The sequence below is a fragment of the Amblyomma americanum genome, chromosome 4 (genome assembly GCF_052857255.1).
Source record: "Amblyomma americanum isolate KBUSLIRL-KWMA chromosome 4, ASM5285725v1, whole genome shotgun sequence".
Taxonomy (NCBI): domain Eukaryota; kingdom Metazoa; phylum Arthropoda; class Arachnida; order Ixodida; family Ixodidae; genus Amblyomma; species Amblyomma americanum.
Window position 1 is genome coordinate 166,114,178 of NC_135500.1, and position 14,092 is coordinate 166,128,269.

A 14,092-nucleotide genomic window follows, 5' to 3' on the forward strand; every position below is an offset into this window, starting at 1 on the left:
CTTCCCGATCACACGAAGTGCGGACAAACTTAATGCTTCAAAAAAAAAAACGAAACCCCTCGCAAAAATTTAAAGCGCTAAGGACAGGACAGATGAAAGGAGACACGCACACCAGCGGACTTGTCCCGTGCTTAGCGCTTTGAATTCTTGCCATGCTCCCACTGGCCCGGCTGGTTCTTCTCTTGAAACCAATGGAAGTGCTAAAATTTATTGGTACACGCTGTCTGGAATTATATTATTTACAAAATTATTCCCGAATTTGTCCCTTTAATTTTTAGCATGCAATTCAGGTCACGGTTATTACTTCAGATGCACAGGCGCAGCCTGAACTCATTCGTTTTACTCGTAGAACCCGTCGCATTGGTGTCTCTGCATCCTCGTTATCACCAGTCTGCCAACTGAGCTACGCCAGTGAGCCACTGTAATTGTGGAAGCGGCCCATTTCCCACTTGCTCAAGCTGCTCTCGGAGAAACAGATTTAAGCTTCGCTGAAAGTGGAGCCTCTTCAGAGAATTCGTCCCAATACCACACCAGGAAAGGGTACAATCACGGGGGAAATCAAAAGACGGTCGAGTTTTATCGACTTCCTCCACTCCGATCAAGGCGGAAAGCTGGGCTAGTTGGTGTTTCATCATGAATTAAAAGACTAGCGCATATAACAGAGACACAGACAAAGAAGTAGACAGGACGAGCGCTAAACATCAACTGAGTTGTTTACTGAACATAAAGGAACATATAAGCAATTCGGTGGTGCATGCGCACACTGGGTTAACAATACATAGACAATCTAATCAAGGTGTGGCAAACTGTTCTTTAGGTACATTTTTTCTTTTTTGGTCAAGGTAAGTGAACTAGTGCTTACACAGTTATCACCTTCTCTGTCACTGTGATAGGCCTCACAAATCTCGCGACCTAACTTTGTGCCTCCCCTACCAAGCACACACGTGGCACCAAACGCCGGCACGCACCCGCACCGCTTACAATGATTGGCCAAATGACCGCCCCCCGCCAATGAATCTACCAGCGTGTTGTGCTCTCGTAGCCGCTCGTTCAGGCACCGTCCAGACTGCCCCACGTAGCATCTACCGCAGGAGAGGGGTATGCGGTATACGATGCCAGTAGTGCAAGGCACAAACTTGCATACGTGTTTAGTGGTGCAGACCGGTTTCCTTTCTTCGTTGACCGCTTTGCACATGCGCACCAGCTTTTCGGGGGCAGTGAACATCACGTCCACACCGCACCTCTCTCCAACTTTCTTCAGTCGGTGCGATAGCTGGTGCACGTACGGAATAGCGGTACGCCTCAGCCTCCTGCAGCTAGTTTCCGCTGCCACGCCAGGGCGGCCACCTGCCCTGATTTCTTTCAGGAGGCACTGCGCTACAGCCGTCACGGTATCCATAGGAAAACCGGCGTTCTGCAACCGGTGCACTTGCGTCTGCAAACTGATCTCAATTTTATGCTGGCAAGACTTCTCGAGAGCACCACGCAGGCAATTTTTTGCAATGCCCCGTTTTACCAATTTCGAATGAGCCGAATTGTACGCTAAAATTTCCTTTTTTGTGCGTGGCTGGTACGACCAGCAGATGTGCCCCGTGCCAAAGAACAAACAAATCTCGAGGAATTGGAGACACCCGTTGATCGGAACTTCATGCGTGAATCTCAGCTTGACAGAACATTCACCGAAAATATCTAAACCACTTTTTACAACCTGTGGTTTGTCACTCTCGTTCTCAACATTCACAAACACAATAAAATCATCCACATATCTAAAACACCTCACTACACCTTTTTCCCTTTTCATGCACGCTGCAACGCGTTTGTCAAATTGACCTAAAAATATTTCGCTAAGTATTGGAGCTATGCATGAGCCTATGCAAATACCGTCTTTTTGCACGAACAACTTGTCGTTAAAACAAATAAAGGTGGATGAGAGGTAACACTTAACTAACGCTACAAAGTCATTTACAGAAACCCCGCTGCTATTTTGGAACTTAACAGCCCCCCAGCTTTCAATTCGCTCTTTTACTGCGTCTAGTAACTCTATTTGGGGAATGGAATAAAAGAGCTCCTCAATATCTACTGAAAAGGCGAAATTAGCTCCTGAAGCACCACCTTGCTCACCCAAAAATTCAATTACATCCTTTGAGTTGCACACACGAAAAGGGTCTTCTACATCTAGCTGGCTAAGGTGCTTTTGAAGGTATTTTGATACCAGGCCTTGCCAGGCTTCATTCTCGGATACAATCGCTCTGAGTGGCATGCCTACTTTGTGGGTTTTGGCGGAAAAGAATAAGTTCAGACCCAGCGTCTTCGCTGTTTTTACAGACTGATATAGTCCTGTCAAATTGAGCCGTTCACACATTTTTAATGCCTCTGCTTTTACTTTTCTGCCAGATATTTTCAGGGGAATAAAATTCTTGTCAATAGCTTGCTTAGCCTTTTCAAGATACATCGTTTTGGGCAACACGACGAATCCACCCTCTTTATCAGCGGTCAGCAAAGAAAGGTTATTATTCTTGAGGTAATGGATTGTATTGCTCACCGCTAGCGTTACCCCACGCGAACACGGCTTTCTACTCGACAAGCAGTCAACACCTTCGGAAATACATCTAGCCTTGTCTTCCACGTCTGCACATTGCCCTACTTTCCTAACCATGGTAATGAGTCCGAGAGGTGTTTCGTTAACCTCATTACAAAATTTAGGCCCGCAGCTCAAAACCTTTTGAACTTTATCTGGGAGACCACATTCTGCTAAACACAACACTTTTTTCTTAGGGACATCATGGGAATCCTCTTTTGCTTTTTTCCAAGCACACAATGATGGCAGGCCACAAGACCAAAGAAACTCGGTAACATTCGCTGCCTCTCTGGCCCAAGTCCTGATAAAGGCATCACAGGTTACCTGGCAGCTTGTCCTGGTCGCAGCATGCACACGTAAGCACAACTGCAAATACCGAATGCTTCTCCAGAGTTCGGCACGGAAGATCTTGGTGATTCTTCTGGTATGTCGTACAGATGCTTGGTACGGGATGGAACAAAGCTTGCACGTCAGGCGGTACCAGTCCATTCTTCAGGGCGAAGGATAGCACTCTTGCACGATAGGTAGTGACTGCTATTAGGTTCACATAAGTAACTGAAGGATCACTACACATAAAAGAAGGAAGCACAGGGCCCGATGTACTTTTGACGTCATCGCAAGCCCCCCCCCCCCCTTTGCCCCCCTTGCTTCGTTTTAGTCTAAACACTTCTCGTTATGTCTACTATTAAACATTCATCAGACAAGCATGAGCAGTCTTCATCCACCATGATAATAATAATAATTGGCTATGCGGAAAATTGAGTCAGAGTAACTCTCCATTATGATTGACACTCTCACCAAATAATAAGGGTGAGGAGGAAAGGAGGGCATCGGAAGACGGAAATAGAAAAATTCACTGTCATAGATGGACTAGTATTAATTTTGACCAGAGTGGTTTTTTCAACGAGCTCTCTCATCGCAAAGCACACTAGCTCCTTTTTATTTCGCCAGAGTCGAAGTGCTGCTGCCTGGGCACAGATTCAATCCTGTGCCTTCATGCTCAGTGGTATCACTCTCTTGCCCAGCATAGCGCTGGTATGCTAGAATACATGATTACAAGCTGGTTCTGTCGAATGGAGTCGAGAGGAGAGTTTGAAAGAGACAGATGATTTAGTATGAGAGAAACTACATCACGCGGGGATCTCTTTAAGACGAGCTCTACACTTAGCGCATCTTGCCACAAAAGAATGAAAGCTGCGCTGAAAATGGTGCATGGAAGTGGATCCCGAGGCGCGCGCTTTTGGTGAAACGTTTTATTGCACGGAGAACAAATTGTTCGTAAGGGCAATTGCGAAATGTGGGTTTTTAGACTTCTATGGTGACTGCACCCTGACAATGGAAAGGTTTGTTTGCTCAAATGTCGTGCCCTACTTTGGTACCGGACACGATGACTTTGCTCCTCGCTAAAGGTATACATACTGCTAAGGAACGCCTAAAGTTGAATCCATAGCGAAAACCCTCTCATTATGGGCTTATATTGGCGCATTTTTTGATGACTTTCAAACTGGTACACGGGTACAGAAGGCAATGTCTAGTAAGTATGCTGACCAGTGCCGTCAAATTATTTAAACAAGAACAATGAAAATATTTCGGTCACCATTATAAGCAATCACTGAATGTTAATCGCATGTATATATATTTATGTCCCAGTTCACAAGGTGCCCGCTTAATTATGTGACACCAAAGCTTAAAGAGGGCGTATGGACGTTCGTACCGAAGCATACACATGGGATGACAGCCTCCCTCTTATTAACTAGAGCCCTGAAATTGACCTACGTAGGTTACGTATTCTCTCTCAATAACGATGAGGTGCCATCTTTTTGCTGTTTTTTTCTCACATTTCTCTGCGCACAAAGCAGTCCATACATTTAGCTTTTTAAAAGACGGATATCTTATGCCGTCTGTCTGCCAGTTTGTCTTGCGTTGATCTCTCTTTTTCTCATCACTTTGCGATACAGCCTTGGACAAAATTTTTCAGGCCGCAATAATATTTGAAACAATATTGTGAAGCGCTTACAGCACACCTTAAAACCAAAAGGTCTTGCAAACCTAGTACGGGTGGTCTCCTCAATCTACAAAGATTCGCGGCTTCAAGGATGCCATACATTCTTCGTTACGTGGCTGAAAATCCAAATATGTGTCCTCGGTGTGGTGTACTGCCTTGGTAAAACACTTAAACAATGTCGATCCTTGTCTTTAGCTATTTCATCTCATGCAAATAAACAACTTAGGTATATTCGAAAGCTGAATGTTGCTCGTAGCTTATCTTTGCAACGCTTCTGAAAATCTTTTCATCGTATTTTTTTTTCAACTGCGCATCCCATTGCACTTAAGCACATGCGGGCGCGTCGTGAACATTTCTTTCGCAAGTCACCCAGCAGAAGACGGCCTCCTGGAAAACTGTTCAGTCTACAGTGAATTTCAAGAAACCCTCAAGGGTCCACAGATGCAGATACCATGCTGTCCCTAAGCTGCCACGCACACAGGCTGCGGTACTGTCCTGAGGGCGAAGTTGTTTACACAGCGCTAGCGAAGTGCTCGGCCTGTCATAAGCCGACGCTTTCATCCATGTTTTGCGCAGATCGAGTTGCCTGAACGCAGCGAAAATGTCCGTACACAGTTGAAAAGAACGCGATCGATGTAGCCCGCGTGGGACAGTAAATATTTGGATGTGGTTTTGGAGATGGGCGTGCGAAGTGGGGTAGAAGCTGGTAACTCTCCTTACAGCGGCGTTCTGATCCTCTTTGCTTACAGCATATCTGTGAAGCTGCAGAGCGGAAATTGAGCAGAAGATTTTTGTTTTAAACCAGGCCTTTACGGAACCAACATTGAACAAGGTGAAGTGCAGTTTTTGTGCGCATTAGCAGGTTACTGGGCCTTCATATATATTGCAATTATCAAGTATATTAACCCACCACTGACAAACAGCTTATGCGTGATTTAAAAGCAACACACACTTTCAGCCCGAAAAACATTCGTAACCATTTTGTCCGAGAGATATAACTTTATTGAGGCGCTATACAAAGCAACGAGAAAATCTTTCGCCAGAATCGCCAAAGCTAACTGGTTGGTCATCACTCATCCAGAATAGCCAATAAGTTTTTCTCATTGAGACCTAATCACGGGAAAGTTAGCAATGAAAGACAGGTAAATGCAGCAGCCTTATGAAAGATGACTATGCTACTGGGAACAATAGTAACAGAGTCTCGCCATGAAACAAGGCTTCAGTCCACAGCTCCAGTCCACAGCAAAGTATTAAAATAAACGTGCACGATATCTCTCAGGTGCACGATGGTTGTTAGCGCGTTTAAGTGTATGGGTGCAACCCTATAATGAGGCTACAGTCTGCAGGACAGCACGTATGGACGAAAAGCGCATTTAGCACGCACTTTTTGTCTAAGTCCTGTTGGTCATGTGCCTTGCGCCTACGTACGCGACAGCGTGCTGCTCTCGCGATATGGTAAGAGTCTGGTAATGTGTGCGCGTGATCAAAACCAGGTGATGACAACTTTAGAGCTGTGTTTCCTACGCTTGATTTTAGAGGTAGTTAACCAGCCAGAACAAAAGAAGCTATAGCGATCAAGTTTCCATTCAAGGGCGCAACATGTCCGGTGCAATGAGCAGATTACCATTCCTCAGCCAGCACCTCACTTTCGCTTTGCCTGCAGAAGATGCATAAGTGTCTTCTGGTGTGGAATCGACTAGTCAAGTCACCGATATTCATATTTAATGATAATAGGAGTGAATGGTTAGATACGTATGACGTGAGGTGGGGATGAGTCTTGAGGAAGGGTACGACTTCCTGATAAATGTGGTGTTAGGAGAACTTGGAACATATGTCTGAATGTGTCAACGTCAAGCCTCTCTGAAGCCAGCAAGGAGATTCATATTCTGCTCTGAGGAGAGCAGAAAAGTAGGGTTTCGTCATGTGCTTCGTCATATCAGCCGCTAGGCGATGTGCTGAACTGCATACAACGGTCGGCAGTAGAAAATGTATCTTGCAGCGCTTTGCTTCCTCAAACCAATGATTCTTACTGCCAAGACGGTACCTGAGCGGCCTTACGCCGCGCCTCTCGTCTGAAGTGGCGCTCTCTAGCCCCTCTGAACGCTGAGTTGAGGATCGAATAACCATGCACAGGACCACGATTGAAGTCTGGAAAAGTCCAGAAGAATCGTGTCTTGAATTTCATGGCCTACTCCTGATTGGCGCACAAAACTGATATATGTTTGTGCTTTATGTGAAAAAGCCTTGTTCATGTACCCTCTCTTTGGTACCGTTTCAAGAGCTTACCAGTTATGAATGCTTGCAAACCCTCAATTTCACTTGTTCTCTTTTTTTCACTGCCGGTACATTTATATTCGCGTCATCTGTTAAATTTTCGTTAGTACCACCAAGCATAATATATTCTTGCTTTGTTCGGTGAACTATTTGTGCAAGTACTATATAGCGCATCGGGCTGGCCTGTTTTATGAAACACTGTCGTGAACATACTGCAGGGACATGACGCTGAGACTAAGTTTTAAAAAAATATCAATTGTACCGCGACGAGAAGACTGCAATAAATTGTGCCTGGTCGGCTAAAATTTAATTTCGCCACCTTATCCCCTACTCTAAATATATATGTTGCCGAAGGAACTTATTTTTTTTTATAGAAAGGAACAACTCAAATTGCGATAAGTACAAGGGTGAATTAACAATGCATGTCCGTTGAAGTAACGTCCACTCCCGTCTCGTGCACACGCATTTTAAAACAAATGTCTAAAATGGGGTACAAACAGGGTTCAAATTCCGCAGTGAATGCTTTTGCATTCATTCTACCGGCTGTAAGATGATAAATCAAGTGAATACGACAAAAAATAAAGAGGGGCAGCAGAGTTAGGTACATACAAGCAAAGGCGGCTAAGAGACACCATTAGACAGCTAAGTAAACGCGCAATCTTGCTTTCTCTTCTAGGCTGCCTCTTAATGAGCCAGCGACCATCCTAATGAAGTGCCGGCCTGCGTAGCGTATTGAGGAAGCCTGGACAAACATTGGCTCAACTTGTATCGTATCTGTTTGAAGTTGTTCCCAAAGGCCTCAAGTACAGCCGCTGCACGCCAAAAAACTTCAAAGCCGAAACCCCACCATACGCAGGGAGATTTCTCAGAGCCTGCCACTAGGAACTGGAAAGGTACGTGACTTGGCAACGCAGTAACTGCCTCCTGTAAACATTGGGTTGTTTCAGCCTGAGAGCTCGTCAACAAAGCCGCCGTAGCCGTGTACACATAGCCCGCATTGCCATTTTGCTCCCTGTTGTGGTTAGTACCTTGTGTTTGATTCACGTAGTTATTTTAGCCTTGGCGCTTGCTGTCTTTCCTATCCTTAAAAACTAATGATGTAAATGGGTATCCGCATTTACTACATAGAAAATATTGGAGCATTTTACTATACACTGTTATTTACTTTGGTAGCCTTTGAATTTTGAATATTTTTGCTACAAAGAGAGAAACATTAGTCATACTGTTCAATCAGCTTCACATTATCTTTCACACCTCACACAGTGAGCGCTTCCGTGTTTTTCGTGTCTTGCTGCTTTACATATTCGTTCAGGAAAAAGACTTTTCACCTTGGATCATTAGGGAACCGAGATCATATTGAGCATTATGTTGCCTGTTACCTATTATATGTTTTTCCGGGGTGCTGACGGCGTACGTCGAATGGGACTAAAAGCTTTTAGGAAAATGACCGTAATAGAAGAACAAAATAGAAGGAGAAGGCTTCGATTAGTGCTATTATATTTATCGCACACATCATATTTAGCTCAATATTATGCAAAAAGACTGCTATATAGGCGTCCTTGAGGACAAACATCATCATGTGTTTAATTTAGACGTGCTGGTTAGAATAGAAGTTAAACATGGTTTTTCATAACAAGCCTTTTCTTAGGGCGCCCTCTATTAAAACTATTAAAGTCTTCAAGTGTGCGCTCCTTTGACGATGCAACGAGAGGCCTCTTTTCTGTGTTTGCATGAACTGGTCTTAAATTTTATTTCCTAAACATTGACAGGCGTCTGGGATTTTTCGGAACACGTGGAATTTGGCGTCAAAGTTTCGCAAAACCATTTTTTGTCCACCGAATGCTTTGTGTGAGCAGGGCGTCAAGCGAAAATGCTTTTTAAGGCCAACAAAGGTTGTGTTAATAAAGGTCAGTGATGCTTAGTGGGCAGCCCTTCTGGATCAGGCGCAGCTTTCGCGTTAAGGAGGCTCGCCCGGCGGCGGGCTGCTTTTTTCTAATTTTTCAGGATAACATTCCGCTCGGCATCACAACTCCAGCCTAAACCGTAAAGTTTCCATCATTAAGCAATCGTTTTGAATGCGACGAGGACAATATAACCTGAAGTTTGGTTTTTACACTCATACATACAAAAAGAAACAGAGCAATGCTGATGTCCAATCGCGGCTTTGTGTCTCTGAAAGTTGACTTCCGACTTCGGAAAGCAGCGTGCTATTCATGTAGCCTTTCTTTAGAAACTGTCCTTGGCCTGCTCGCGCCGTTTGTGGATTAAAAAAAAATTCGAGGGGACGGTAAAGCTCAGTCTTAAAGGTATGACGCGATTGCTAACGCCTTAATGCCTATATATGCAGAACTGGTCTTTATCTACTTAACATTAATCGATCCTTGGGAGACCTCACACCACCCTGGCGAAGACATGTGGTGCTCACAATCCGGTGGACAGGTTGTCATAAAGCCTTATAGTTACACGACCCAGGTGGCCAAGCTTCCTCCAAGATTGCTTCTCTTGGGATTTTTCATGTATTTTTATACGGTCAACGACGCTGACGTCACTGACGACACTGGATCCTCTCCGACACGAGCTCGTGAAGGTTGTCGCGTTAACAAAGGCGACTGAGCTCGTTCGGTTCGAAACTCAGCGGATGTTTTGAATCTTGTTTCTTCATTTATAATTCCCAAGCGTCCTTTGCCTTGAGTCGCCTGTTAACTCTTCTACTGCTATTTGTGTCATTTGTGCCAGCGCTCTTCTGTTTTCCCTAAACCGTTGCAGCCTGTACTAGCGAACAAGCACTGCAGCCTTATTTTGGAGCACAATTTTCTCCCTGCAATTTATTTTCCTTTCATCTTCTTGTCCCTCAACAAGCGCTCCTTTGATTGATTAACGTCACTGAAGTTGAGACGGCTCTCAGCTATCCGAGGACGGTTGTCGGAGGCTTGCAGAGCCAAAGATGGGGATTTAGCAGCTTGGTACGTCGTTCGATTGCGGTGTAAGCATCCTTCCTAGCTTGCGGGGTAGCTTAAACATGGTGTATTTTTCTTACCCCCCCTCCCCGCGCAGAACGAACTGAGATTGAACAAGAGCAGTATTACGGCCTTCAAAAAGGCAACGGCCGCAGGGTTTCTCTCAAGAATTAGATGCAGTGAATTACAGTCTACATGTTGGCTAACTCCATTCTCCACATCATCACCATTATCATCAGAAATGTTACGCACGTTAAAAGACAAAGGTTTCTCGTACTAATCTCTAAATAATCATGCTTTGTAGCTAGAAGAGCTGCTTTCTTTATGAGAATATCCTGACCTCCTCTTTTGTACCGGGCGCCCCCCTTCCACTCACATGCCTTCCTTTCAAATCAAGTCATATCTGTTACTCTCATCTGGTCATCGGTTATTTCTCCTATTTGTCCTGTCACATCTACGTTTCATTTGCTTCTCCTAACCTAATGATTAAGCAATGACCACCAGTTCGTTTTCGAAACGCTGTTAGTTTTTGTCCCGATATCACTTTGAAACTTTAAAGGGCAGCCGGCAGAAGGTTATTGTTTTTCTATTTGTAGGCTTTGGTGTGGCACAACGGTTGGTCATGGGACCAGCTCCATGATGTCTCTCGAATGAGTTTTCAACGTGATCTCACCGGATACGTTACTCTACACTGTTATGTCAAACGCAAAGGCAGCTGTCTGGCGCTAATCCCTCCCAGTCACCTAAGTGACTACCAGTGACTACTTAGTCACTTGACTGTGAGCATTTCTCCAAAGGAAGAAAAAGACCAAGCGCTAGACTAACAAATAGCGGAATCAGTAACCGCCGTGACATTAATCGCAACACCATACAATAACCCAATCAAGGCACGCACCATTGATCAATCAAGGCACGCACTCAGTCAAGGCACGCACAAGCATTTTTATTACTATTTTAAATCTCTCTATATTCCTTAATTTTTGTAACACCTTTTTTGTTAGCCCCGACATTTTGTCTCCACAAGTGAATAATGGAATTACCACTATTATATACAAATCACCGCGTTGGCTCAGTGTCTTTGGTTTTCGGCTGCAGATCTCAAGGCCACGGGTTCGATCCTGGCCGCAACGGCCGCTTTTCGATAGAGCCTAAATACAAAATGTGAGTGCATTTTGCATTTGCAAAAGCAAACAGGCATAAATTAGCTCGCACTCCTTCACTACACGGTCCCTCTTAGCATTGTGGCGCTTCGAGTCGTTAAACGCCACAATTTAGAACCAGTGTATACAGGGTATGTCCTGAAACTAAGATATCCGAAAAATCACTGCATTTGACAAAACCTATCAATACAGCCAGTACTCTTCAAAATAAGAACCTTTGGCACCGACACAGTGGGGCCAGTGAGTTCGCCCCTGTTTGCAGCCATTTTGGAAGTGATTTCAGGGAATATCATTGGGCAGCTTTGTTACGACCCTTTGAAAGCCTTCAATTGTGTCGTATCGGTGCATTAAGAACGCACATCTTATCCACGGAAACAGGAGAAAATCGCAGGAAGTGAGGCCGGAGCTCTATGGTGGCTGGGAAAGCCTCGTTATGCCTTGTCCGTTCAAGAACTCGCTGACAGCGAGCGACGTGTGCGGCGGAATGCTGCCGCGGGGCAGAATGCATCAAGTTGCGATCTCTCGACGCACACGCAGGACAAGCTGTCTTCTTCTGTGGAGGATTTTCACGTCGAAACTTTCATTTACCATCATCCCAGACGGAGCGAAAACTTGAAGGGGACACTTAGGCTCCACTTCAATGATGTACCACAGTAGCTTAATGGTTTTATGGTAATATACGTAGAATTGGTCATTATCTACTAACATTCATAGATCCCTGGGAGTGCTCATACTCCTCCTGGCGCAGTGGTGCAGCGGTTAGGCGATGCGCCACTGCCCTGCGATGGCAGGCGTTGCCACCAGTGGGGCTTGTTCGACACAGATTGCTAATCCCCCTTGTGGGTATGTGCCATTGTGTAAGGTCAACAACAACAACAACAACAGATTGCTCTTGCCGAACGACCTTTACCCATCGATTATTAACTGAACTAATACCAGCGCAGCGTGCAGTTTGCTCACCATTCGGTGGACACGTTGCGATGATGCCAAAAGGTTAAGGGCACAGGGTAAGGTAAAATTAGAAAAAAATCGTTTTTTTTTCTTTTGGAATTTTAGAAGTTCAATTCTTTCTACACATGTTCCATGATCGCACTTTCCTCAGAAAGCCATATTTACGGCTGAAAAACGCTTTTTCCGAAACCAAGTAGTGAGCGGCCACGCCCCCTTTCAGGATTAACGTCAATTTTTTCAACCAAAAAGTCCACCACCTGATTTCAAAGCTTGTCTAAAATCAGCTACATATAAAAAATTGTCTGGCAACTATTGTACAGCTCCTCTTTTTTAGCCAAGACAATCCTGAGACGCTTTGCACGTTTTTTCCACGTTTCTGCAACCTTCATGCAGCTGCGTCCGAGTGCTATCCCTTTCGATCAGTATTGTAAATTGTGCCGGTGTTGGTTGCTGCTGATAAGTTGAGATGTAGGAAACCTGGATGAAATGCGAAAGGCCGTTTGGGCAACCTTCTTGCACTTATCGACCACAGACGATGACCCATGCCATGGACTTTGCCCAAAGGGACCTGATACGTGGTGTGCCTTCAACAGAAGTCAGTCAGAGGGCAAGCCATTTTTCCACAAGGAGAGCTTGCCTGCATCTGTCTTGGAGGCTATCAAACCCATTTATAGGGAGCTATCGAAGGCTGAGCTCCTAGAGAAGTGCCTGCATGGGCGAACTCAAAATGCAAATGAGTCGTTCAACCATGTTGTTGGGGAACGTGCGCCAAAGAATGTGTTTGTTAGGCTTCGGACCCTACGGATGGCAACACTGGATGCTGTTCTTTCATTTAATGATAGTAGCATCGCACGGGCCAACGTTTTGAAGGCGTGTGGATTGAACCCAGGGAGCAACACCATCAAGTGGCTGAGGGAAGCTGACCATAAGCGCATGTACTTTGCGGACCGAGCAACACGACAGCTTACAAAAGAGGCCCGACATTCAAAACGACAAGCCGAAAAGCAAAAAAATGACAGCGACAGTGACTACGAAGCAGGGGGCTATTAAACCAATTACTATGGAGGCGTTTCTGCGAATAAAAAATGGTTTTTCACATCTTTTTTCTCTTTACGCTTTATTATCTCAAAACAGTGTTTTTTCTTACAAAGGTACCATTATTTCCAATGCCTTTCAAGACAGACGGCTGATTTTTTTTTGCAATCATCTACATAAGTGTTGCCAACTACTGAACTAGAATTAAGCAATTTCACTGAGCAGTTATTCTGTTATGAATTTTGAAATGCGCAAAGAAAGGCCAGATTTGTGTACTACCGGAAAAAATTTTAATAAAAATCGAATTTTCAACACTTTTCAAATATTCTCGTTCACTAAAAAGAGCACAAAATTTGGCAAACAATGATATATGTATTATTAGGCTACTGTTATTAGTTAGTGAGAAACATGTACCTCAACATGGCCTAAAATGCATGGGAAGTATAGGGCTTGCCCTGTGCCCTTAAGTGACCTAAGCAGCCCACCTGCCTCTTTGGTTGCTTCTCTTGGCATCTTACTCGGATTTTTCGCTCGTGGTCAAATGCGGCATAAAGACGGCTGTGATGGCTAGGCCGGGGTTTCTTCGACACAAGCTCCTTAACGCTATCGCGTCAAAATTTCGTACGGGCGATTCGCTTGCAGTTATGCAACATGGTAAGCACAGATTTTATTTTGTATGTGGGCATCTGCGCATTCCTAATAAAGAGAGATTCACTGGCATGCCCCCTCTCATCTCAGTAATTTTGTTTCAGGTCATTTTGAAACACCCACGCTTCATGTCCAGTAGTAATCTACGTTAAAATGTTTTTATCACTGCTCCGTCGTTTAAATAATTCGGCAGGAACTCTCATTCGGTTCACCACTTGCACACGCTTCAAAACTTTCGCAATGAGGTTTGCGCACACATAAAGAACTTGCGAGATTTCGGTGACCTTGCGTTTGTGTATTTCCTTACTCTTCTGAAACCGAACGGACACTTAAACGCCTATGAGTGTTCACTAAAGCACGCACACAATCGACATTAGCGTCCGTGACAGTCGTCGATGGGTGACTGATCGGTGCTTGCCATGGCCGCCTCTCAGCCGTCCGCTAAGGATTGGTGTTCCTTAAGCATGCACGCTTGCTTTCCCTG